Source organism: Columba livia, chromosome 7 (assembly GCF_036013475.1).
Source record: "Columba livia isolate bColLiv1 breed racing homer chromosome 7, bColLiv1.pat.W.v2, whole genome shotgun sequence".
Classification (NCBI taxonomy): Eukaryota; Metazoa; Chordata; class Aves; order Columbiformes; family Columbidae; genus Columba; species Columba livia.
Window position 1 is genome coordinate 27,208,226 of NC_088608.1, and position 24,732 is coordinate 27,232,957.

At 36.8% G+C, this 24,732-nt stretch overlaps 1 protein-coding gene across 2 annotated transcripts in view; it reads right to left on the minus strand.

Moving 5' to 3' along the window:
* The window catches only part of COL5A2 (collagen type V alpha 2 chain), a 187,042-nt gene that overhangs the window by 160,354 nt on the left and 1,956 nt on the right, over positions 1-24,732 (minus strand). For both annotated transcript variants that reach the window (XM_065069845.1, XM_065069846.1), the window contains exon 2: positions 12,147-12,284. The gene's annotated coding sequence lies outside the window, so the exon portion shown is untranslated. The remainder of the gene's footprint in view (positions 1-12,146; positions 12,285-24,732) is intronic.

Genomic DNA, 24,732 nt, shown 5'->3' on the forward strand with positions numbered 1-24,732 from the left:
ATACTCAACATTTGTGAGTTTTCAGAGAAACAGTTCCACTTCCATTTTCCACATTGGTTACCAGGCTGTTGAGGATTTCTTTGGTTTCAATTTAGAGCTTGCAAAAAAATGAAATAAAAATCAAGCATACCATTTAACACCTGTAAAACTACTGCAATTAATGAACCTGGGTCAGAGGAGAGTATTTGAACAGAGATAAAAGATATTTACTTTGGCCACAACAGATTTTTTTTTTTTATTAGATACATATTTGAGGTCCTTTATTCAAATCTTGCAGATTTTGAAGGAGGCTTTAGACTAAAATTTAGTCAACTGGGTATTCAGAGATCTATGGGGTTCCTTTGATGTAAGAATAAATGAATTAAGGATGTAGATATATTTCAGAGAGGTACTACTTAGAAGCATATTGTTAAAAATGGTTTTGACTTACAAATATAAAAGTAAGATTTTTGAGAATTGGATTAAATTTCTGTGGCAATCAGATACTAGGGAGCAACAAGAACTGCAAACCCTACCTATTACAATAGCAGTCACCACTAATGTCTGTTTTGAGGGAATTTTTAAGGTCTTGTGTCTTACTGTAACAGATCTCAAACCCAACATGAAACACAAACACATATTTTGATAGCTTAAAACAAAAATCAAAATTAACAGCATACTTTCATACACTCAAGTGACTATTTTATTTACTTCATGTTTTAAATCTAAACATATATCTGCAAGCTTAACATTTTTACTTACCAGTTTGCAGAGGAAGAATATTCATTCTAGTGCCTGAAGAAAGGTGAGTATTTTGAGACCATTTCTTGATGCCCCCTAATATGTAGTTAAGACAAATGATGATCAAAATCCAGTTCATGAATTATGTCAATAATTCTTCTCTTTGAATATGCAATTACTTCATTGGTCTCCTTCAAAGAATGGAGAGTTGTAAATATGGGGATGAACTATGCCATTGCAGGAGGTTACAGAATAGAGGTTAAGTTTCCTTTGACGTGGCAGTTCAGGCTCTGAAAAATAGGTAAACTCTACTACCTTAAATTAGAAGTAGGGAAGACTATTTATCTGTGTTCCCCATAGCTGACATACACATGTGCTTTCTCAAATGCAGATCATAAAACTGTCACTTCAGAAGTGAATAATGCAGATTTTTAAAAAGTTTCACCTCCGCATCATTTTAGACTGCCTTAAGAAGCATCTACAGAACATGCTGAAATACATCTGGCTTTTAACCAAAACAGTCAGGTAAACAGATCCATCACAAACACCTGATACAAGCAAACCAGTTAAAACTTATTTTACCACTACTAGGCCCTAGTAAAACATCTTATCTCTACTGAGAATCAAAAAAGAAACCAAATGCAGGTTAAGAAATATTACTTTAACTAGCAAATACTGTTTCTCTATTATGTTTCTATAAAAATTCTCTTCTAGATTATTGGGCTGCTTGTAAAAACAAAACTTCAAAGAGATTCAACATATGGTTTGCAGATCAAATATTTCACAGCTTTGTAGTTAGGCTGTTGGTTTAAAGAAACAATTTGTGCTTCGTACACCACGTTTATCGATGGGTATAGACCTTAACCGTCTGGTGTGTGAGCACACTAATTTTTTAACCCTTATCCAGCCCAGTTGATATGTTATCATTTTCCTGTTGTCAATTTATTAAGCTTTCATTAAGATGTCAATCATTCACATATTTAACAAAGCCTGAGATAAGGAAGGAATTAACCAAACTGAGTTTTAGAGAATATCTGTAGTTCTTGTAGTAATGGTAATCACTGTCCTGAAATAAGTTCAGCATTTTTTCCTTCCTTTTTTGTTTCTTAATGCAAATTACAGAAGAAAGTCAAGTCCAGAAAAGCCAATCAATTATTTCCATTCTTTTCACAGAAGCGAAAACCCTGAGTAACAACTGAGCAGGATTCAATAAACAGCAGTAGTACTTGAAAACAAATTCTAGAGAATAATTTCTGCCTTTAGAGTATCTGAGTACATTTGCATATAGTAGAAGATATCAGTGCCCCACTTATTCCAATAGGACTAAAAGTTTACACGGGTAAGCATTTGTCCATACAGTTCTCCTTGTGTTACTGAAAATCAGCATAGATCCATCTTTGCTGACAGATTTCACAAATGGCTGTAAAATTCAAGAAACCCAGGGATCTCTTTGCTTTTTCATACTTTAGAGTTTCATAGTCTCTCCATCATTTTCAGTGAATTAGTTGGGAGTAGAGAAATCAACGATACTTATACTAGTTCCATAAAATAATAATCATTGTTGTGACATTCTACTGTACAACAGAACTCATCATTCATCTGCATTTGTGAATAAAATTTAAAATTAGCATCTCCAGAAACTAACTCCCAAAAGATCCACAGGTCTCTGGCTCTCACTAAGGCACAGCTATTACAGCATTCATCTCATGGCAAAAATAATGATTTCACACATTAGGAAACTCAACTTACATTTCAGAAAATACTTCTTCATGTTTCTTTTTGGCCCTGCCCCAGAGCTAAGTCCTATTAATTACTGACTTTCTTGGACTAGCATGCAGCAAGAATTCTTAAAACTTAACTCCTACTACATTTCAAAGCTCCATAGCTTCTCCAGAGATGACTTCTTAGTGCAATTAATATTTTTTAAATGTGAATATTTTATCTGCCTGAAATTGCCCACTTATTAGAAACAGGTCGTAATTTCCAATAGCAGAAACCTAGGCTTCGCTAGTAAGTTTTGTTATAGAAAATTCTATCACGAAGGCCCTATTTGTTGTTTCATTGTCAAAAATGGCCTTAAGCATAATCAAATAGAGATCTACTAGAAATACCTTCTTATTTTTCTTTCTCAAAAAGCACTTGCTGTGGTGGCAGTTCAGCATTCAGTTACCCAGCAGTTCTGGTGGTAAATCTGTTTTTGTGAGGAAATGGTCTTGCTATACACTTTTGTAAAGTGCTAAGTCCTCAGACTCAGAATTACAGTCATAACATGGCAACGGGAGGTAGTGTAGAATGTGATACGTGAAGAAATATAAGCACCTCTGTTAAGCACAGAGTAGCACTGGCATGCTAAACAAAGATTTCTAGAAGGACAGCATATATCCCTGCAAAGGCTTTCCATGCATCCAGATACAAATTTTGGTAAATGCTGGAAATCCATGGGTAAATAAAGTGCTTACTGATTTACAAAGCAGTGGCAACTCCTATACTATATACCTGGTCAATGCAGTTCCAAGGAATACCAGTGAAGTTCAGAGTTTAATTTCAGGGTACTTTGACTGACAAGAGCTTTAGATGGTTCCTGGATTTCTTTTTATGACATCAAACCCAGTTGAACATAATCTCTGGAATATCTACTAGTGTTTATCCAGTTTTATTCTCCTCCTGTAGTTTTATAGCCCCTATTAAGGGTAAAAAAACCCTACTAACTTTCCATTCCCTCAGAACAAATACCTTCCAAATTTCCTCTTGCTGTGCTTCAAATCTATCCAAATTATTTGTAAAGCAACTTTGAAACAGAGAGAAACTCCACCTCAGCATTAAGTTATTGTTATTTGCAGTCAGGTAAATCAGCTCTAGTTTGAAAATAAACCCTCAGGCTGGGTAACAGACAAAAAAGGCAAAAGTACCATTGGTTCTATGGTAAAACACATGTAAAGAACAGCTAAGAAATTTATCTTCTGTTAGTGACATAAGAGGAGACCTGCAGATTGCTCCTGCAATTTTGCAACAAGTGAATAGTTATGTGCCAAGTGTGGTGGGCTGCCTATATGGCACATATTAAAAAAAAAGGAACACTTCATGGAAATATCAATATTATGAGATCACCTCCCCCCCAACTTTAAAAAGGAAACAAAGTAAAACCATTGCACTGATTTTCTGTTAATCCCAGTGTTTTTTCTGAAAAAACATCACACAACCAGTTCAGCTCTGGCATAACAGAAAATAAACTGGAAAAATTTCAGAGAAAAAAAAACACAAGACTAAATTGACTAAGTGAAGGTTTATAGAATAAAATTGAATTATCTCTATGGTTTTTTGTACAAGAAACCAAGGAAGCGAGCAGAATATGACAGTCTAAATATATGAAAGCCTTAAACATTGAAGGGGAAATGGTAATCAGAAAACACTAATTAGGAACACTGATATTAAGTTCAGAGGTACACACACTTCCTAATAATGAAATTGAGGGATTTCACTGTCAGCTGATATAGTTCCTTCTGCCAGTAAAACTACTTAAAGCAAAGCAAAACCACACTAATGTGGGCGAAACACAAGATGTGGGATGGACCCTGTAATTCTACACTTCACAAGAAAGTGGGCTGTGACTTCCAAAATACAGGTCTCAAGACTGCCTTGAAAGAGACCTTTGAGGACTGGTTCTGAAAGAAAGAATAGTTCAATTATTAAATTAACCTTGTTTTCACATGCCTGATCTTCTACAAACCCATGGCAGCTTGGATTCGCATTTGTATTGAGCGTTTTGTTGGAGCCAGAAACAGGATTACAAAACCAGAAGTATGTTTTTAGCTGTAATACCATGTCTTCTGCCTCTGAATACCCTGTGGATGGAAAGAGCTGTAATAAATAGCACATTATGTTCCAAAGGCTAGTAGAGATGAAAAATGTCCTTTTTTTTTTTTTTTTTTCTTATCCTGCTTGGACTAAGCTTTGTAAGCACAGGCAAAAATGTGAGCAAGTCGCAGCTGATTCAGATATAAGCAGATTTCCACTCCAAACTGAAATGCAATGGGGTTTTGTTAAATTCTGAAGCAAACGCAACTTCCTTTCTGTACCTGAAGCAATTGGAACAGAGACAGAGAGTATGCAGAGCTGAAATGCAGTTTGAAAATTTTCACAAAAATACTTTAAGTTTTAAGATTGAAGAAAAAGTATTCAAAAATTTCCTGGAAAAGAGTTTTGAGAGCTTCACAGGTAACTCCATGCTGAGAAAAAAGAGGAGGCATCACCAGTTGCCCTGCATCAGCACTTCCAAACAAGTGCAGAAGGCCAAGTGTTCAATACTCGGAAGTTATCTCCAGCTCTAGGACTCTGTCACTCCCATTTTCATTACCTGACAGCATTGTCTGAGATGCCACAGACTTCCCAATTCTCTTCAAAGTTGCTTAAGAAATAAATTCAACAGCATTCGTCTCATAGACTTAGGCAGGCTGACAATAAACAGCACCCCATGCTGCAATAATAGTGGTTTTAAAAATAAAAATATATTGAAATTATATAAATAAAAACTTTATTAACAAGGTAAAACTTGGATTATGTATTGTTGCCTCTGTTTTGCAGTAGTGTTTCTAAAGCAGAAACTGTAACTAGAAGGTTAGAAAAACTACGGAAAAACTGACCTTTCAGCTGAAAAAAATCCACTGGCTTATTTTAGAAATTATTTAACCGGCAGTTGCTACACTTGGCCTTTTATCTGTTCCACAGCATAAACTCTGACAGTCTAACACACTCTTTCTTCCTCTCACTGCTGGCCAGTTCAAAGTGTGCATTTTCTAGTGACTATGTAATTCTGTTTTGGATTGATGTCATGGCTGCCACTCCAGCAGACCCATTAAAAATATAAAACATACACATCTAGAACTTCAGCTGTGATCCAAACCAGAACTGTGTGATTGCAGAAGCAAGCTATACCACCTTATAAATGGGTTTTTTTGTACAGCATCTGGTTTACTGAGAAATGCTGTGGATTCTTAACTAAAAGTACACACAGTTTAAGAGCATTTGAACTCCAGAAGGACAACAATATGCATCATTACAAGAACACCAGATTCCCCCCCACCCCGACTTCTCCGATTGCAACTGTAGCCATAAAAATATAAAAATGTGATGTAACCGTCATACTTAGCAAAAGCACTGTTCTACTGACATACTCTTATGCAGTTCTATTCTAATTCACTGTAACACAAGAATAAAGAGTGACAACACTGCTGCTTGAAAAACAGCTTAATTAAGGCATCGTAGGTAGGATGAAAATACAGAAGAAAATGCACCATTGCTTCAAAATGGCATCTCCTAGGAAATGCTGCACAAAAGGAGAAGGGTAAAAGCCTTTAAAAAGTGTACCTGATGATGCTGGTCAGAAGACAGGTCGCCAAAAAAAACCAAAACATTTTCATGCACAAACCACTAATTTCCCAGCACACGCATATCTGAGAAGAGACAGGCAGAAATAACGCAAAGGCATGCTTTGGCAAATGCTTAATTAATACACTTCCTTTCCTCTTAACTTAAAAAAAAGATGCCATAGACATGAGGTTCTGCATTCTGTCATAGCATGGCCAGGTAATACATAAATACAGAAGAGCTTTAGTTTAGATTTATGAATCAGAAGATCATCAGAATTCCTGAAAAAGAAGATTGCATATGTGGTACTAAAACTGTCAGAACTAAGGAACTGCTAATAGTTCCAGAAAAAACATTAATGCTATTTCTGCCCAAATATACACAGGCCTACATAACTAGGCTTTGAACTCGGGTGATGCTAGGTAATTAATGCAACAGTGGAAAAGTCAGCAAGTTTAACTATTTATCTAGTTTTCCTCAAAATATAGCATACATCAGCTCAAGCGAAAGCCAGCGAGAGGTTAGAGAAAAATACATAATTCACTACTCATCCACAGAGGCATCAACAGATGCTGATGAAGAACTACAAATTCTTAAGCCTGACAATGAAAAGCTGCTTGAGTCCGATGCAGAAAATGCGTCAGAAGTTCTTAATTTCTGAACTGTTCATGGTGAGGTAGTGGCTTTTAATGACGAAAATCATTACAAGAAAACAAAAGCAAAAAAATTACATTTTCATACAGAAATATTTAATGTTCTTATTAGCTAAGTCAACACATGATATCTAGGACACCTGGACATGGATAGGTAACAGGTCAGAACAGGCTGCTGATGCAGCTTTAAGGCAGATAGTTTGCTATATATTTTGATCAAGGAATTATAATGAGCAATCAAAGAAAACAGATCTTGATAAAAACTACCTATAAACTCATTTTCAGTTTTGTTAACATAAGTTTTAAGTATTTATGGCTGACTTGCATTGTATAGACAAACCAACCTATCCACAAGTCATCTTTCTGACAAAACGTTTTTCAAAAGAGATTCAAAACATACCAATGCTAATTCACCTAGGAGTGGAAGCTTGCCGTATACTTTCTCTTTCCATCCACCTCAAACATGTTAGGCAAAAATAATAGACCACGCAGTAGTGAAAATTTTTCTTTGAAGCAATCACCTTTAAACAGCTGTAATGATGTATACAACAGCAGTAGTCAGAAGATACCCTAGACAGCAGAACTGAAGGTACTAGCAAAGACAGATTATTTGCTACCCCTGGTTGTGTCTGTCTTTGGAGGGAGATGAACCAGTATAACACTTTCTTAGATGTACCTTCTTAGGAGCACACCCACTTGTGGTGCCAACTACATAAATCACACACCTGAACAATGTTTAATAAAAGGCAGCAGTAACTGTACTACCCCAGGTGTCAAAGTCCCACTTAGAAGTAAAGTATAATTCTCTACTGCAAGTGCTGATGTGCACAGGGAAAAAGATGAGGCTCACAAGTCCTGACAGTTACATGGCACTGATATGTGTAAAGGAAGGGGTAAAGCTTCAGAGAGATCCAGAGAACTGTTTAAATTATACAGCTAACTTTTCTGAATTATTGCCAGTAAGTGCATTAGACTGAGAACATTCCAATGCCATAATGCAAGCTACTTAACAAGCTACTTTATTTTCCTTTCAGCCTCCCATTTCCTTTTCCTCCATCCTCTTTCTTCATGAAGAAAAGAGATGGTCACTACAGCATGCTTTCAGATACTTAGGGTTGAAGTATTAATATTTCCTTTTCCCTGCTTTCATCACTTTCTGGACAAAAATCACATCAATGCACAAAGCCTGTGACCTGACACAGGCAGAACACACACAAATCAAAGTGTTCTAATTATACTTTTAAAGCAACACATTTCAAAGCAAGGATATCTTAAAACTGTGATGACTACATTTACATGGTATTTTGTCATCCTAAAATTACAGTGACTTTTTTTCTCTAGAGGAAACCTTCATACAGCAATTCTTAACTTAATAAATGTGAAAATATCACTATGATTTTTCCTCTGCTCTTGGGGTTGGTTTGTTGGGTTTTTTTTTGGTTTGGCATGAATAATGTAATCTTTACAGTTCAGATGCCATGGTTTCTTGCAGTTTAAAAAGTGTATTGATTAGCCTTCAATAATTAATCTTATTTATAAAGTGAATAGCTTCAGCGATTTTTAGTAAGCTAGGTAAAAGAATACCTCTGAAGCAGGAATTCTGCGTAACTCTTACAGTTAAGGCACTGCTATTAACAAGGGAACATCCACTATTTTGTGCAATAGAAAGGAAAGTGACTGCTGAAAGACACTTCTAGAAAAGCGCCAGATAACATAAGTGAACGAAAATTTGGCAATCAGTTATGTTTATTCTGCCTTTCCACTCCTGACAAATGCTGTTGTCACTTCTTCTCCAGAGCAGTAGACCATCCAGCACTTCAGCCAGCAAAGAATAAAGTGAAGCTACTGCTGGGCTGTTATTTCATGGGTATGTGCAGACCAGTATGTTGGAGAGAAGTATGATAAGCACCTTACAGATTCCAAAGATGCCCATTATATGTCACATATAACATGATGGCTAAAGACCAGAGAGAACCCAGGCACTAACTGGATAACGCAGCACATGGACCTGTATTAACTTACCAGTTCTCTGTTATTAAAAAACAGACCTCACAACACAAAACTAAACCCTTCTGGTCCCATTAGTGAAAGGCACAAACATAGACAAGAGCCAAGATAATACAGATTTTTTAGATATTAAGCTCAAACAATCAGATAGATGATCTGGTTTCAATATTCTTTTGTTTTAGAGTAGTACTAGCTAAGTTTGCAAGAAATAGCAACCAAATAAAACAGAAGACTGAAAGGAATCCACTATGGAGTCAAGGAGATATATTTCATCAGCACATTTAGAATTTCTCAACTACTGCATGGTAGTTCCAAAAGACAGAAAAATAGCTTGCAGTTAGAAAATATTAGTACCCTTATGAACACTGAAAATGTTGTTCAAAAATAATAACAGAATGTGTGTTTAGTTTACTAAAAACAAACAAGAATGACAAAGCAGAAATTTTTAACCTCACTTTTAAAAACAATGGACCAAATATCCTGTCACCAACAACAACCAACAGCAGGTGTCAGGAGGTAATCACATGCATAGGTCCTATACTTTTGCTGATATTTTCCTACCTATATATATATGTATATACATAACCTATACGGATATTTTCCCACTATCTAGTCATCTGAGAGAGAACTGGTCTCTGTAGGTGACTTTAACCACCCAACCTACATACGTATAATGTGACTGAAAACAGTGACATGCGCGACTATATTTAGCATTCTGTATTTTACTTTGAGAGCTTTGAACCAAGAACAATTTAAACATGAGCAAAAATGATCATTCTTAAAGACCGAATCTGACACATCTATTTTCATTTATTTTAATAAATGTCTCAGGAATACAAAACAAAGCCGTTCTTTTAGGTATCCAATACTTAAAGAGTCCTTTGTAAAACACCACATTTTCAGAAAGCAGCATAGGGGATTAAAAGAAAATAATCCCACTACTGACCAAAGCCAGATGGAAGCAGGAATGCAAAACATTTGCATTAAGAGCATTTTGCTGGAAAATCCCAAACCTCTCTGCAAAAGTATAGTGTTTTGTGCTCATACGTGGAGTTTGTGAACTACAAAGATTATCTAAATATACAGTGTTTGGTGCTCATACGTGGAGTTTGTGAACTACAAAGATTATCTAAATATTTTAGTGAAGAGCTGTGCAACATGAAAAAAGCAACTTCATGAGGATGGCCGTGCAGTATACTGTATTGCTCCTCCTGAAATTTCTATATTTTTTCTTCTGCATTTCTGCTTGCAAGCATATCCCATAAAACTGCCTTTACAATTGAACTAGTCTGAAGTTCGCAAGGTATAAGTTACATTTGTTTTCAATTTGCCTCCTGAATACACTTATTCTAGCACTACTGCTGCCATTCTGCAGATGCAAATCCAGTTTAGAGGACTAGAGTTACTCCCATCCCCACCTTTTATAGCATCATTTCCAGTATCAACCTCAGTTATACATCACAATTTATATTGCTAACTGCTGTGTAGTGCTGTGAAGCCAAAAGAGCTTCACAGAGTGATCAACAATATTTACAAGTACCAACCCTTACACCAAAGTTGAGCATAAAAGAGCTGAAAAAACATTTATGTATCTACTTGTAATCTTAAATTTTAAACGCTGGTTCTCAGAAAAGGTTGATCAGGTATGTTTCCCAGTGAAGACACGTGGTTGTGAACAAACTCAGAATTGGGAAAAAAAGTGTCCCCTGATATGGTATTATATTAAGTGCTTGGAAGATGCTGGCTTTGCCCTGTTCAGTGCAGGAAATTATTCTGTATGTGTCTCGATTATGCAAAATATGCAGAAATGTTTGTTTTCTCAAAATATTATAATGTTTATACTGATTTTTGAATAAGACCTCAGAAAATAAGATAACAATCAAACTCCCCTCATACACACACTGTTAGAGTCACTAATACAAATACCTGTTTTGTAGTATAGCTAAAACATCAGGATACCTTCTTGAGCAGGAGTACAAATCTTCTCTTTTTTCCTACTAAAAGCCCATAAACTATTTTGATTAATAATGTGTCGCAGATTTGCTTGGCTGCTCTAACATTATGATGGAATGCTTTTTCCGCTATAACTAAAAAAAAAGTTATTCCTGTTCAGCAGATGAATTATTACTTTGCTTTCCTCTAAATAATCGGCTTTGAAATGGGTTTAGGCAACACCTTCAAAATAACGGGGGTTGGATACTTCTCTTACTCTCTGGGAGGGTCAGTTCTACTAGACATCACCCCGAGTAAACACTGGAAACAGAATCACACTTTAAGAAGCTCAAAATAACTAAAGCTAAAATATTAAATAATAGTTTGTATGCCCAAGTAATCTGTATGTAGAATACTGCTAAACTACAAGTTTCACCACTCAGAGAAGGTGGGATATGTAATGACTGATGTAGGTAAGAAATACCTTTACAGAATACATGTTGTTAAAGTATATACATTAACCGGTATAGCTCTAGGCTCCCAAAGTATGTTCATATCAAAGCTTTACCTGCAAGTTAAACATAGAAGTCTGATGTTTCTTTTTCCAATCCACAGACAATTTGTTATCATTCACAAAATAACAAAAGGAACACAACAGATTCACAGCTAGAGAACTACTAACTGCTGAATGCCATTCTTGTTAACAGCTACTTTCACCTCAGAAGGACTTCATGTAGGAAACACAGAGTAATGCACACCTAGAAGGAGCTAATTTATTTAGAACAAGATACAGGCTTTGCCCTTCTCCTACCTAAACAGCATACACTAAATTTCAAATACTTTGGCACTTATGTCTCAGTACAGAAGTGTTGTACTTCTCCAAGCAAAATGTTTTGTCTTGGAGAAGTAATCTTTCCAAGTCTCAGCTGTTCTCCTAAAGGCTGAATGGAAACACACACAATTCAGGCTTCTCCATAGATTTCGGCTGGTGCTTCAACTTTTATGATACTTTTACTTTTCTTAAAATTAAATCCATAGTCTCAAGACTCTTGACTACACAATGTCTGTAGACTTTCCTCAAATTTTCTAAAATTGAGAACACTGTCATGGGGAAATGACTAAAAGGAATTGATTCAGTTTTTGTGGAAGACTGTCTTGAAGACCTCTTTCTTGAGCAGTTAGTAATTGGTATTTTCTTTCCTTTAAAAAACATGATGTCACATTCTGGAAAGTGGATCCTGTGTTTGCCAGGGGACAGGCTTAAAAGAAAAGTTAAGTCTTTAGGCAAAGGGCACGTTATTCCCAACATTTTCCTTACTTAAGGTAGGGTCTCCTTGAACCAAAGAACATGGCTGGAAATTAGTTAAAGGACACCAATTTTCATGAAAGGGAGGCAGAACACTAAGTAGTTCATCCAAAACAAAAATGCCACTGTTTTGTTTTCAATTAACTCATCAACATAAATCTTACTTAACAGCTGGGTATGACATCAGGCTCCAGTGACTCCTCTTTTCTATGCCAAAGCATCTTCCAGAGTGTGGGGAGGATGACTTAGCAGCTGACTTCATGCATTCAATCAAGGCTGTCTCCTGAATCCAAAAAGAGGAGCTGGCAAAAAGAAAGCAGAGGAAAGGATTTTGAAACCATGTAAATAGATAAAGGTGAACTAAACAGGAAACAGAATAATCTGATGCAGGTTCCCTAATATACAAAACAGGTGTACTCTTCCTAAAGCTCAAACACCCCAGCACCTGCTGTGTTGACTGTTTATTGAGCAGCTATCAGTATCTACACAGTGTATATTTAAATATATATCCTATTGCTGTACATAAATTATTACTTACTCACCCATTCTGAGACCTTATTTATTAAACACCAGTGTGTAACACAAGGTGCTCAACAGTTAGCTCAGTGGAAAAAATTATTAAATTATTCCTCTGCCTGCTTCTTCCTCAGCCCACTGCCAGAACGCTGGGCAGCTGCCCAGGGGGAGCGTACAGCACTCACACACGTTGATCAGAGGAGACTGGCTCAGAGAACACTCTACAGGAACAGAAACAAGATCACACACTCTTGACAGTCACAGAGCAGTTAAACTGGCATCCATCCCTGCAAGGCTCCCTGCTTTAGCAACTCCATACCTTAATAGATTGAACAGGAACCAAGATTTCTAAGGCCTACCAAGAGGAAAAAATAAAAATAAAATAAACAAACACCACTAAAACCCACACCACACAACACACAGAAAGAAGCCGTGCAGAAGTTATTCTTCTGCCTCCTTTCTGTCTTTATTCATTTTCAGGCATTTCATATTAGTCCTCCTAGCCAAAGAGTGTCCCACACCTTCCTTCCCTCCTCCTGTCTCCCTCATATAAGTTTTTAACAAATTTAGACCACATAAAACTTCAGCTTTTGATTTTACTTTTGATTTCTTTTTTTTTTTTTTTTCTTTGTCTTTTCAAACAAGAAAATACTGTTGCCAACATTTAGGCAAACAGGTCTTCTCTGTCAACATTAGCCTTGTTACCTGGAGAATATGCCTTACCAACGTCATGCCTGCTCTTAGTTTTAGTTTCTTTAAATTGCATACATTTAGTTTAAAATGTGTTCAACAGAGTAACTTGAGAGGGAAACATTCCCTAAGAAAATGCCATTATTGCCATGTTCTCCCCAGACACATCCAAGGACCAGATAGCTCTCTTAGCTACAGCCCTACACACCCACTCATCAGTCACCTATCAAATCCAGCTCCTACAAATCATTACCAATAGTATAGGCTCCATTTCCCCAGACTGTCTATACTATTGGTAATTGTTTGTATCTACATGATAGAAACACACATTATTTGACTTTACCCTTTTGATGCAGAATATTCTGCATCTGTCACCTGTCTTTTTTTTCATTAATCATGAGGCCAGTCTCCACTATCTGCAAACTTTGGTAATATGCACTACAGGCATTACAAACAGCCTGTCTTTGCCTCTTCTTTTCAGATTTATCTGCTGCAAGACAATGCTTCAGTTCCGACACTGTCATCATGACTCCAGGGCAGTATACAGGTACAGCCACATTTGTCAAGTCAGCATAGTGTGCTTCAGCATTTAAGAAAGTTGCACTCAAAAAACAGAAGGGCCTCAGTATCACATATGAAATGACTTGGAAAAGATCCGTTGAGATAGATGCACCATGAAACAGTAACATTAGTCCTAAGCAAAAAAAATAGACCAAATCAATTCTAGATAAAAATGTAGTTTAATAACGAATTTAATAACTTAAATTGAGTTAACAATTAAAAATGCTTATCAGATGCCACCTGTACATCAGAACTGACGATGTAACTTCTGTTTGAATTACAAAGCCATTTTATAGATAAAATGCAACTGCATTCTTTTTTACTGCATAATTCCCAGTCAAAACATTTCCAGCATTTCAATTTCTAATGGAATGACCTAATGAAAGCATCTGAAAACAGATGCTTTCCATATTATCCTCAGAGGAAAAGGCCTGGTAACCTCTCAGTCTGCATGACACTGCCAGCGGTGAAGTCCTTTCCTAAAAAGGATTATCGCCAAACTCTCCCTCAGATAATTTCACATTACGTGATGGAAATTGCTTCATCCACTGGCAATATAGAAATAAATCTCTGTAAACCTCCATCTGTTCTCCCATTCAGGGTAAACAGTACCTACATCATAAGTAATTTGTCCTTATTAATGGAATTGCAGCATGGTTGCATGTGATTCTGTGATTATTCAATGCAAACTGAAAAGTTAGATGTTCATACTTTGTGCCATACGAAGATTGCTAATGAAAATCCTCTGGGAGGGATACAAAGACCATGATAGAAGAGTCTGTCTTTGCTGCCATTTGCTCTGCTGTTCATTTAGTTATCTGCAAAAGATAAGGCTGGTAATTTCCACTCTCGAATTTAAAAGTTCTCTTTTTTCAGAGTATATGTATCTTTATGGCTAATGATGTGGGAGCCAATGGTGAAAACTAGGAACTCTGATTTCACCTACACAGCACAGAGTATCTCTTTAGCTGTCTCCACAGATTCTCAAAGGTCTGGGTTAGTTACCATCTCTAGAAAAAAAGTCAAATGGAAGTAATTCAGTTTCATGCCCTTCTAGTCCTTTCTACTTTTGCTGATCCTTCACCCCAAGTACACACTGCTTCTTGGTGTGCTGATGACATGCCATAAATATATTTTCTGTATTTTGAGCTTAGTCTTCTCAGATCCTTTCACAGGGGACACATTGTTAAGTCTCAAAGGTTTCAAACTAGGGCCTGCCTCTTCAGACTGTAATTATAGTTTACAATGTTCAGCTTTGAACATTTGTCTTTCCCTCTTTTTCCAAGGCCTCATATTTTCTCCCCAAATGTACTCTTCTGTTTAGGATCTTCTATGAATTCCCGGTGTGCTTAATAAGTCAGAAAGCTGTAACATCACTTACATGCTCTGTTCACCTATTGCCTTTTCAATATTGTGAAAGGAAGAGACTTGATCTTTCTGTCTTCACACTGTCTTGCTTCACTGTCTTGACTCCCCCTCTACTTTTTACACATTACTTCTTTTACTGCTGGAAAACTCAGCTGTTCTCTAGCTCTCGAAATCACCATGAGACAAAAACTAATGTAGTCAACAAAACGTTTCCTCTTGTCCTTGAAAAAGCTGGTTTTCATCTTTGTATACCTAACTTTAACACACCTCTTAGGAATCTAACATAACGTACTAAATACATTTGAAGGAAATGCTTCATAGATACACCAAAAGCTATTTTTCAGCTTGAAGTTTTGAAGTAAAATTATTATTACATATGCCTCCACAAATAAGAAATTAAGTCAAAGCTTTAGTGATTTTTTTTTTTTTCCCAAGATTATTGCATTTTAGTTTCAGGCAACTGTGTTTTTGACATCTGGACATTCTGGGTCAAAGCAGACTCTGTACTGGAAGCCTGTGTAATCTGAAGTATGACAAAGTAAGTATAAAACTTATTTCCTTTGGACTTCCAAGGAAGCAAATAGCCTAGATTGAAGTGTACACAGAACATTTCAGAGATAAATATTTTTGTTGATTTCAATCCATATCAAACAGAAGGGTTTGTTACAGAGCTTCCATTATTTATCCCATTTTATTTAGGCTTATGTCTCAGTTTCTTATACACACCTGTAAATCAATCACTCCTCCTGCACACACCCATAGCAGATTTATAACTCCAACAACAAGAGGGTGAGAAATCTTTCCTAAGACATCAAAACATGCACTCAAAAAAAAGAGAACAAGAAAGAAGATTATCCAGCTAACCAGTTTGCGCCAGATTCTTGCCTACTACACACAACAAGCAAGGCCCACTAGTGTGATGAAAACAAAAATGTTTCTTGTTACAACATTACAAGAGTGACACTCAGAAATTACCTTTCATCAGTTAACATTCAGCTTCAAGTAACAGAAAACAGGAACAACCTGTAGCACTGCCCATGAAAACAATTTAGTAATAAATAGCAGCATCCAAGTAAAAGTAAACTGTATGAAATTTCACCCAAACCATTCAATATGATGATAAGAGGAACAACAATCTTTTAGAAACCCCTAGGCCTAATGTAACAGACACCTAACAGAGAAACAATAGCTCTATAGAGACTGGACATGAGACAAAGTGGGGTGTCCTTGGCTTGCAAGCTGGAAAAGTGTTCCACCAAATGAAGAGCTACATGACTTTTGCTGAGTAGCAGCACAAAATGACAATATACACACTCAAGAAATTAGGTCAAGAAGCTGACATGGGGGGGACACTGGACTGCAAAGACCCCCAGGGACCTCTAGAGACCCCTGATGGAGACTCTCGAATACCAAAGACAGACTGCCAGCAAGGAGCAGGGTTAAGTAAATAATTTATGTTTAATGCATTAACTAAGCAGTAGAAACAAATGAATATGCAATAGGTATATGTAATAAATACCAAGAAGTGCAGATCATGTGCACACCTGATTAGAGGAGCAATCCTCCAAGCATCCGGCAGACTGTAATAAAAGTCCCTGCTTTTTAACACTTTCAAGACAGTGTTAAGGAGTCTTTTTGCTAACTTTTTGGTATCAATGGTATTCTTTTACACCATTTGCCTTTTTTTTTTTTTTTTAAATCTAAAATAATCTACATTGAAACCTCATAATCCATAACGTTAACAGTTGGTTACATCCATGGGCTTGAAGCAAACCATTCAAACAAAATGCAGGTGTAAGCAAATTTCAGCACTTGCCATAAGGCTGCCTGAAGCTTGGCTTTCTAGATCTGTGCAGAAAACCTTTGTTGTATTTGGCAGCTTCTCTCTTGTGGTGCTCTCAGGATTTTTTTGTCTACAGACAGAATTGCTCAATACAGGAAGACAACTTAGCCAAAAAAGTCAGTTGCAGATACCTCTGCTATTTTACTCTGACAGCCTACATTAGTTTGAATATTTCAAAGGCTAAGCATCCTCTAGGACAAGATTTAACACTGCAAACTAACCTTCGGTCCTGCTCCCCAGAACTGATAAGTTACTTAACAGCACAGATTCCACAGAAGTCATCATGTGGCTAACAAACAATACATCTGATACAGAAAACAGGTACCTATCAAACTCTCTGCCTTGCCAGCCAAGTACTTTAGTTCCTCATATACCACCATGTAAGAGACTAAACATTTCCGATTCCTTTTTCTCCTGCACGTAGAAGTGCCTGGAAGTGCTGCAGTAACAATATATGCTGTCTCTTGAGGAAGGGAGGGCCTCACATTGCTCAACAGCTAGTCTGCTGCCTGACCAAAAACATTTTTAACTGCTCTGGCAGGAGATCTGTCTGGTCTTTCACAGCCAGTAACCATGAGTTCTCCTAAATGGTGACAGCTGCAAGTCTTAGGGAAGAGGGGAGGCAAAATATTTATCCACAAATGTCAAATATAATCTTATTTAATCATCTTCAATATAGGAAATACCTGCATGATATCTCAATATAACTGATAAAAGTAGGCACATGGCAGAACCTTACTATAATTAAAGGACATAATACCTCAGGTATCGATCAAGAAACTATTTAAAATTTGGAAGAAAATAATTTGGAAATGAAAAAGGTTAGTATTCTAAGCAAGAAAAGTGTAGCAGTAGCACAGTAAAGACAAAGGGCTTCAGTAAAAAACAAAAACCCACACACAACCAACACATTTCATAGAATCGTAGTTCATTTAACACAGTTTTACTGCCGTTTACAAGCAGAATAGCACTGAAGACAACGCAAAGCGTATTATAGATCTTGAAGTGAAACTGCATAGATCACAAGAACTTGTATGAATTACCTTTAAAGAGGGTGGAATACAAGTTGAAGTAGTAAGATCAAACTGAAGTCTGCCAGTAAACTGTGATAGCTTGAGAACGTATTCATTTGCCCAAAGCAAGTAATTAATTAAATAAACAGTCAAGACAAGAGAAAGCATTAAAAGAAAAAGTAACCAGCACAAATAAGCAAATAATTCCAATTAAAAACTTTAGAGGAAAAGGATTGGAAGGAACAAGTGTCCCAAGAAGACTCTCATAGGAATAACAAGTATGCAAAGCCAGGTAAATCAGATTAACATTCATTTTACCATAATGTCCAAAGAATTTTAATTGGCATGAACCAACCCAGATGTCCTAAAACAGTACAACCTGAGGTGTTTATTCATAAAAAGAAGACAATTTAGTCCAACAGAAAGAGAGCAAAACTAGATTAAGAATAATTTGGAACAGGAGGCTGACTTAGTGTTCATGAATACCAAAGTACCCCAAATAAATGCTTTAATTCCACAGTGTGTTTTCTCTCACAAGCAGTTTCTTTTATAGTGCAAACTCAGGTTCTTTCTGCAGGAATACATTTTAAGGCTGTCACAAAATAAGTCCAGAACTTCATGCAAGAACTTATGCTTGAATCCTTCAATACGACCTGCTATTATTTTAAGTCAGCAAAGATGTCACTACTTCTGCCTGCAAAAATATGGCACTATCCTTATTAGTTCATTGGAACAATACCTTCTTTCTAAGTCATGAAATCAGCTGGAGTTCATTACCACACACTTTTTACTCTGTCAGTGACACACAAGTACACTGTGTAGATCAGGAGCACGTTCTGCCAATTTAACACAGTCTCCAGAAAAAATGTGCCAATATAAGCTACAAAACATTAACAACACAAATGAAAGCAACATGAGCCTAAACCCAAAGACTATCTTCGCTCCATCAGCTACCAAGTTCTAGTAAACTTTAAGAAAGGGTATGTAAAGTTATGTAATGGATTAATATGTGCATACCATTTTATAGGATCCTTTAGCAAGAATTAGTGCCTATGAGTTAAGAATCTGAAAAGAACAGACATGCAGCAGTACAACTGAGCAATGTGTCTGCATTATCATGCCTAAGCCACACTTTACACATTCACACAACCTGTTGCTTGCATGTAAGCTACTCTCCTGTTAATTTAATGCTCATCAGTGCAATATACTTCAAAATACAAAGTTATTCTGTGATGTCAGACTATTGTTTCTAATAGCTAAAAAGCTCCGGTTCAGAATACATCATGGTTTGAGTTGTTCATATTGTTCTTCTCCTGCTACTTGAAGCAGCAGCATTTACTCAGAATAATAAAATCATTGTGCACTGAGACACACCACATAGCTCTGAAATAAACAGCAAATTTGGACTCGCTCTCACCTCTGACATCCTTCTCTCAGTAGAGATCATGGTTAACAACCACCTGGCAACAAAACAGTTTTCCCTGCTATGAAACTTAATACAATTGTTTAAAAAATCCAGTCTGCACCTGCTGCAAGAGAAAAACCCAAACCTTGCCAATAGATATCTGGACTTGGCCCTTGGAAATAATTTGGGAAATGAGTTTTTCCTCAACTTGAATATAGTTATAAACTAGAGTTCTGTTGGCATTGTTTATCTCAGAGCAGACCTGTAAATGGGAAAGGGTACATTACCTTTAGCAAGCATCAGCCCATGTGTGTCAGACAAACGGCAAGACATGAAAGAAAGGTGAGTGCACACCGCAGGAAGAAAGCAGAGGAACATTTCTCATGAGAAATGCGTGTGTGAGAGGAAAAAAACAGGTATACCCTACTAACTGCCCTATCAGAAGAAGGGAAGTGGGTCATGACTATATTACATGACTTGAGACAGGGCACCCTCTAGTTCTGCAGCATCGCTCTGTGACCCTTTGAGGCCCCTCTCAGAGTTCTCTCTCATTAAAGACAACCACCTCTCTTCAGGATTATTTTTTTAAAGGAACTAATGAAAATACTAAAAAATAAGAGTCTATGTTTGCTTTCTGAATTGCTTCTCAAAACGTAGTGCAGATAGTTAATCCTAATAAACTAATGCAAAATAGTACCATTTTTCCTCATGAGTTTCAAGTTTTTACAATGATACTTTTCACAAAGACGCTAAAAGCTGCACCAAGACCCCAGGCTCTTTGGCCTCCTTCTTCCCAGTCACTGAGTGCAAAATCCACTGCTGAACCCTGTTCTTGCTGGTTTCAACAGGAATAGTATGGGATTTTAAAAAAACTGAGTGACTGTCAGTAGTAGGGAAGGAACACAAGTCAGATGGAAAGAGAACAGTAAAGCTTAGAATCTGTTGCTTTGTGGTTGGAAACACTAAGGGCAGGAGAATACTGTTTATGCACAGTAATGCATAGTTACAGCTGGTTTGTATCAGGGGAAAGGCTGTGAACATTTGTTAGACTATAAGCACAGAGTTCCTACAAGACTGAGAGTCTCTCCTTTTGATCCAGAGTAGTTTTGTAAATATTGCAGTACTCACCTTCCCTAGCTGAACAAAGCTTGGTTTCCTTTGCTAGTGGTAAAGAAAAAAAAAATAACAAGAACAAAAAAATCTTCAAAGACTTTATGGAACAGGACACACTATAGATTCAGCAGCTGCTTGAGATAAATAGGCTCACAAGGCTCATTTGAACCCCACTCCTCTGAAACTGCTTCCTAATAGCCACTATTTAAAGATAACAAAACCTTGAAGCAAGATCTTCACCGGAAATAATATATCCTTAAACTATGTCTTTTTATAGCAGATTCTCTGCACAGAAGAGTTTCAGTTCAGAAAGAAGTTAAAGATGCAGCCTATCTTTTGCTTACCAGAGTATCTTTGGAATACTCAGCATCTGTTTAGGAAGTTACAAGTTCATCTGTTTTCATTTTTGTGGAAAGGAAAAAAAAATGTCAAGCAGTAGCCAATGCCTTATTGTAACTTAAAGTCATTTAGTGCCATGGCTGACTATGAAGTACTTACTCTCCTTTATTTCAGACCTTTTCTTCATTACAGAATAGTGGAGAGATGCCAGAACATAAAACCAGCATTGCACCTCTGCATCTGGCTGGTAATAATAAGCAGTTTTGTAACAATGGGATTTGACTTGCATTGCCATCACAGTGTACAGTACATAATATCTATTTTCCAATGAGCAAAAACGAGCTGTAAAAGACATGTGGATTAACACTCTGGCTCCACACTCTCTGTTGGATCAATCTAGAAGATATTTCCAGCACTTTGTCTACTAGGCACTTACTTGCCCAGTTGAAGTCCTGACTCTTCTATGATTGCATTGGTGTAAGGCACATATAAATGCATAAAATGCAGACGATGCACAGCTTTAAAAAACTGACATATGGAACTACACACACATAAGACCATATACCAGTTCCATATATAGCCTAGAAGAGTATTCACAACCTGCATACAGAAGCACAGCTCTATTTGTGTGGTGTTCAATTGGTACTGCATCTCCACAGAATGTCCCTTCCAAAGGGAAAGACACAATCAAGTGAATGAAGAAAAGGTCAAGCACATCTGTACCACCATGAGGTGAGCTTCTGCTGGCCTTTTACATTACAGTTTTTTCTATTTCCATAAAAGGAAGAGATTATTAACTACTAGAAATGGCCAGAAAACAAAGCCTATTCATTTTTGTTGTTGTTGTTGTTTAAAAAAAAAAAAAAATATCCAGAAATTAATGAAATGGAAATTTCAGTGAAGTCCATGCTGGCAAATTCTAACATGAATTCTCCATTTTGTTTACTTGCAAGGCTTCTCATCATGTCCTTACCTCCCTGCTGATAACTTCACATCATAAAATGTTGGTAACAAAAATTCCAACCAGCTCTATTGGCAAACTAACTATACTTCAAATATTTGAGTATTTACTCACAAGTATTTCCAAGATACTTAAAGAACTAATAAAATTAAACTATTATCGGATGACATTATAATTGAGTACTCCGCAGTACTAAATACTCCTACAACCTCCAAAAGAGAACAGTACATTCAAAATTATCTATTTAAAATTAAACTGAAACTATACTACTCTTTCTCACAATTTACCAGAGACCAAAGCATACAAAGATGAAATTATTTAGAAGGCCAACTTCAGAATCACTGTCAAAATTCACATTTCCATTTATAAAACCTGCCTCTACTCATTCTTGCCATATGCTAATTTAGTCCCTCAATTTAGAGAGGTCTCAAAACAAAACTTCTTTGAAAAAAATTATTAGTTTAAATTATTTACATATGTTTTAAACAAGAAATGCTAACTAAAATACTTTTATATTTTGCAGCAGGAGGTGCCGTTCCATTATGATCTCAGTAAGAAAGGTTCTCAGACTTTGTATGCTATAATTTAAAATTATATTTTTAAGGGCTAACACTACGAGAATAGATTAAATAGATTAAATCCCTTTAGGTGTGGAAACCCCTGGTGGTGTAGCATCAAACAGGCCTCCAGTCCACGTGCAGAATGTTTGGCAAACCCCCTCCACCTAAGAGTTGTGAAGATCCCACCACAGGATTTTCATATGTGAAAACCACTCTCTGGCCTTTTCCACTGTCGAGCAGAAGGGATGTTCAAAGGAGAACTTCCCCCTGCCCTGCTAAAGGCAAGGCCACACAGGTAGCATACTTGCCAGTGCTAAGCAGGAGCTGCCTGCAGGGTCCTCTGTTCTCATGAGTTGCCTGAGCCTACCCTGTGTGACACACCACAGCTCCACGGCCAGACTGGACCAGCAGCACAGTTCACTGAACTGTGGATCACTGACACCCTGATGTACAATGGTCTTCTGGTCAGGATCACTACTACCTACAGTAACAGTTATCACAGTGAGCATTTACAGTTTAATTCTTCTCATGCTTTTTCCTTTTGATGACATGCTGCTGCTTGCATGGTCTCATACAAGATACTATCATATGTCATATGTCAGAGTCACCATAGGTGACTGCCTTCCCTTTGACTATAGCAGATGCAGTAGCAGCACACAAGCATGTTGTTTATGGCAAGCCTGGGTTGGAACAGAGATCTCTAAGGGACATCACAGTTCCACTTTTCTGGTATACTGGGCTTTAAATACCCAGTTCTCAATGTTGCTGTCACTCTTCTAGCACCCTCTGGTGCTCATGGCAGCTATGCATCACCATTGATCCCATTATAAACCAATCTTCCTCCCCAGGAAGAGCTGCTTTCACAATTTGAAAAAGAATACTACTGATGTGCTCCACTGCAGTAGCTTTGCACTAAAGCATATGTCCCTGATACATACTCAGTGGTCATCTCTGTCATGGTAAGTTCTCTTTCAGTATATAAATGAGATGCTAGTTTTCATGTACCACAGAAAGGAAAACAATATAATTTCCCTTCAAATAAATATATTCCCCAAACTGGGAACTAACATACAAATTCACTGTCCTTGCTTTAAGCAGGCTTATGCAGGCAAAACAGTAATCAATTATTTGAGTCAGTCACATCACCTCCTAAATTATGGAGTTATAAAAATGAACAGCCTTTCTTATCTCTTATTTCATTACAGAAGACTGAAAAGCATAAATTTCAGAACCCTCTTTTACTCTTTGCAGTCTACAAGCTAGCTAAAAAAAAAAAAGCAAATCACAAAATGGAAGACCTGTCACTATCAGCATTTTTTTGCTATTATTTTGATTTATGATGACAAAAAGACATTCAAGACGAGCACTGGAGTTTACAAACAGATCAAATTTTGAAAGGTGCCAGATATGTGGCCCTCACGTTGAAACTGCAGCCAAGCAGGACCTCAGTGGTAAAGAAGTGTGCAGGGAACAGCACAGGACCTGATCATAGCTCTCTTTGAGCAGCCTTCAGAACAGATAACGATACATAAATGGATATCCTATTAAGGTGCAAGGTTGAGATGAAATAAGGTTCAAGAAAGTAAGTAATCTGCTGAAAAGAATGTAAAATACAATTAGCACTTCAAAACAGCTTTTGTTCTAAATTGTATTACTGACTTCATGAATTCCAGTGGTACAGGAGTGTATCACACCCTGCCTTAAAGGGCTGCTGTTCTGCTCCCTTCAACTCAGAGCTATGTTTTTTCTAGATCGGTCATACGGTTAATTACTCACATGGGCTTTCATAAAAGATTGAGGAGTTGAGAAATTCAAAATCTAGACACAGTACATAAACCTAACTAGTAACACTTGTTTAGAAAGAACTTGTCTCTTTACCAGGAAGGATTTCTTCCTGAGTTGATAACATATTCAAAAGTAATTCTATTTTCATCTACAGCATTAAAAATAAATGTTTTAGAACTACAAGTGCATTCTCTCCAGTTAGCTTACCTAAAATTACTTACACAGTCACACAGTGCATTCTAAATGTAAACAAATCTTTGGCCAATACATGGACTATTTGCTCGATTCATTACAATACATTAAATTAAAAAAAAAAAACAGTCAAAAATGACACTTCTAGTACTTACAATCACTTCTGAAAGAGTCACAACTAATTCCTCCTAAATCACCACCAGGCTGAACACAATAGAATTCTTACTGAATGAAAACATTACAAAACGTTACTTTGGGAGAGACATGGCCAAATTTCTTCAGAGTTGCAGAGACAAACATATAAATCTTATATACTGGAAATGTAAATTTAAACAAATAAATCAGAAAACAACACAAAGCCCCCCTTTCAACCAAATAAAAACACAGAACAGGTTAGCTTAGTT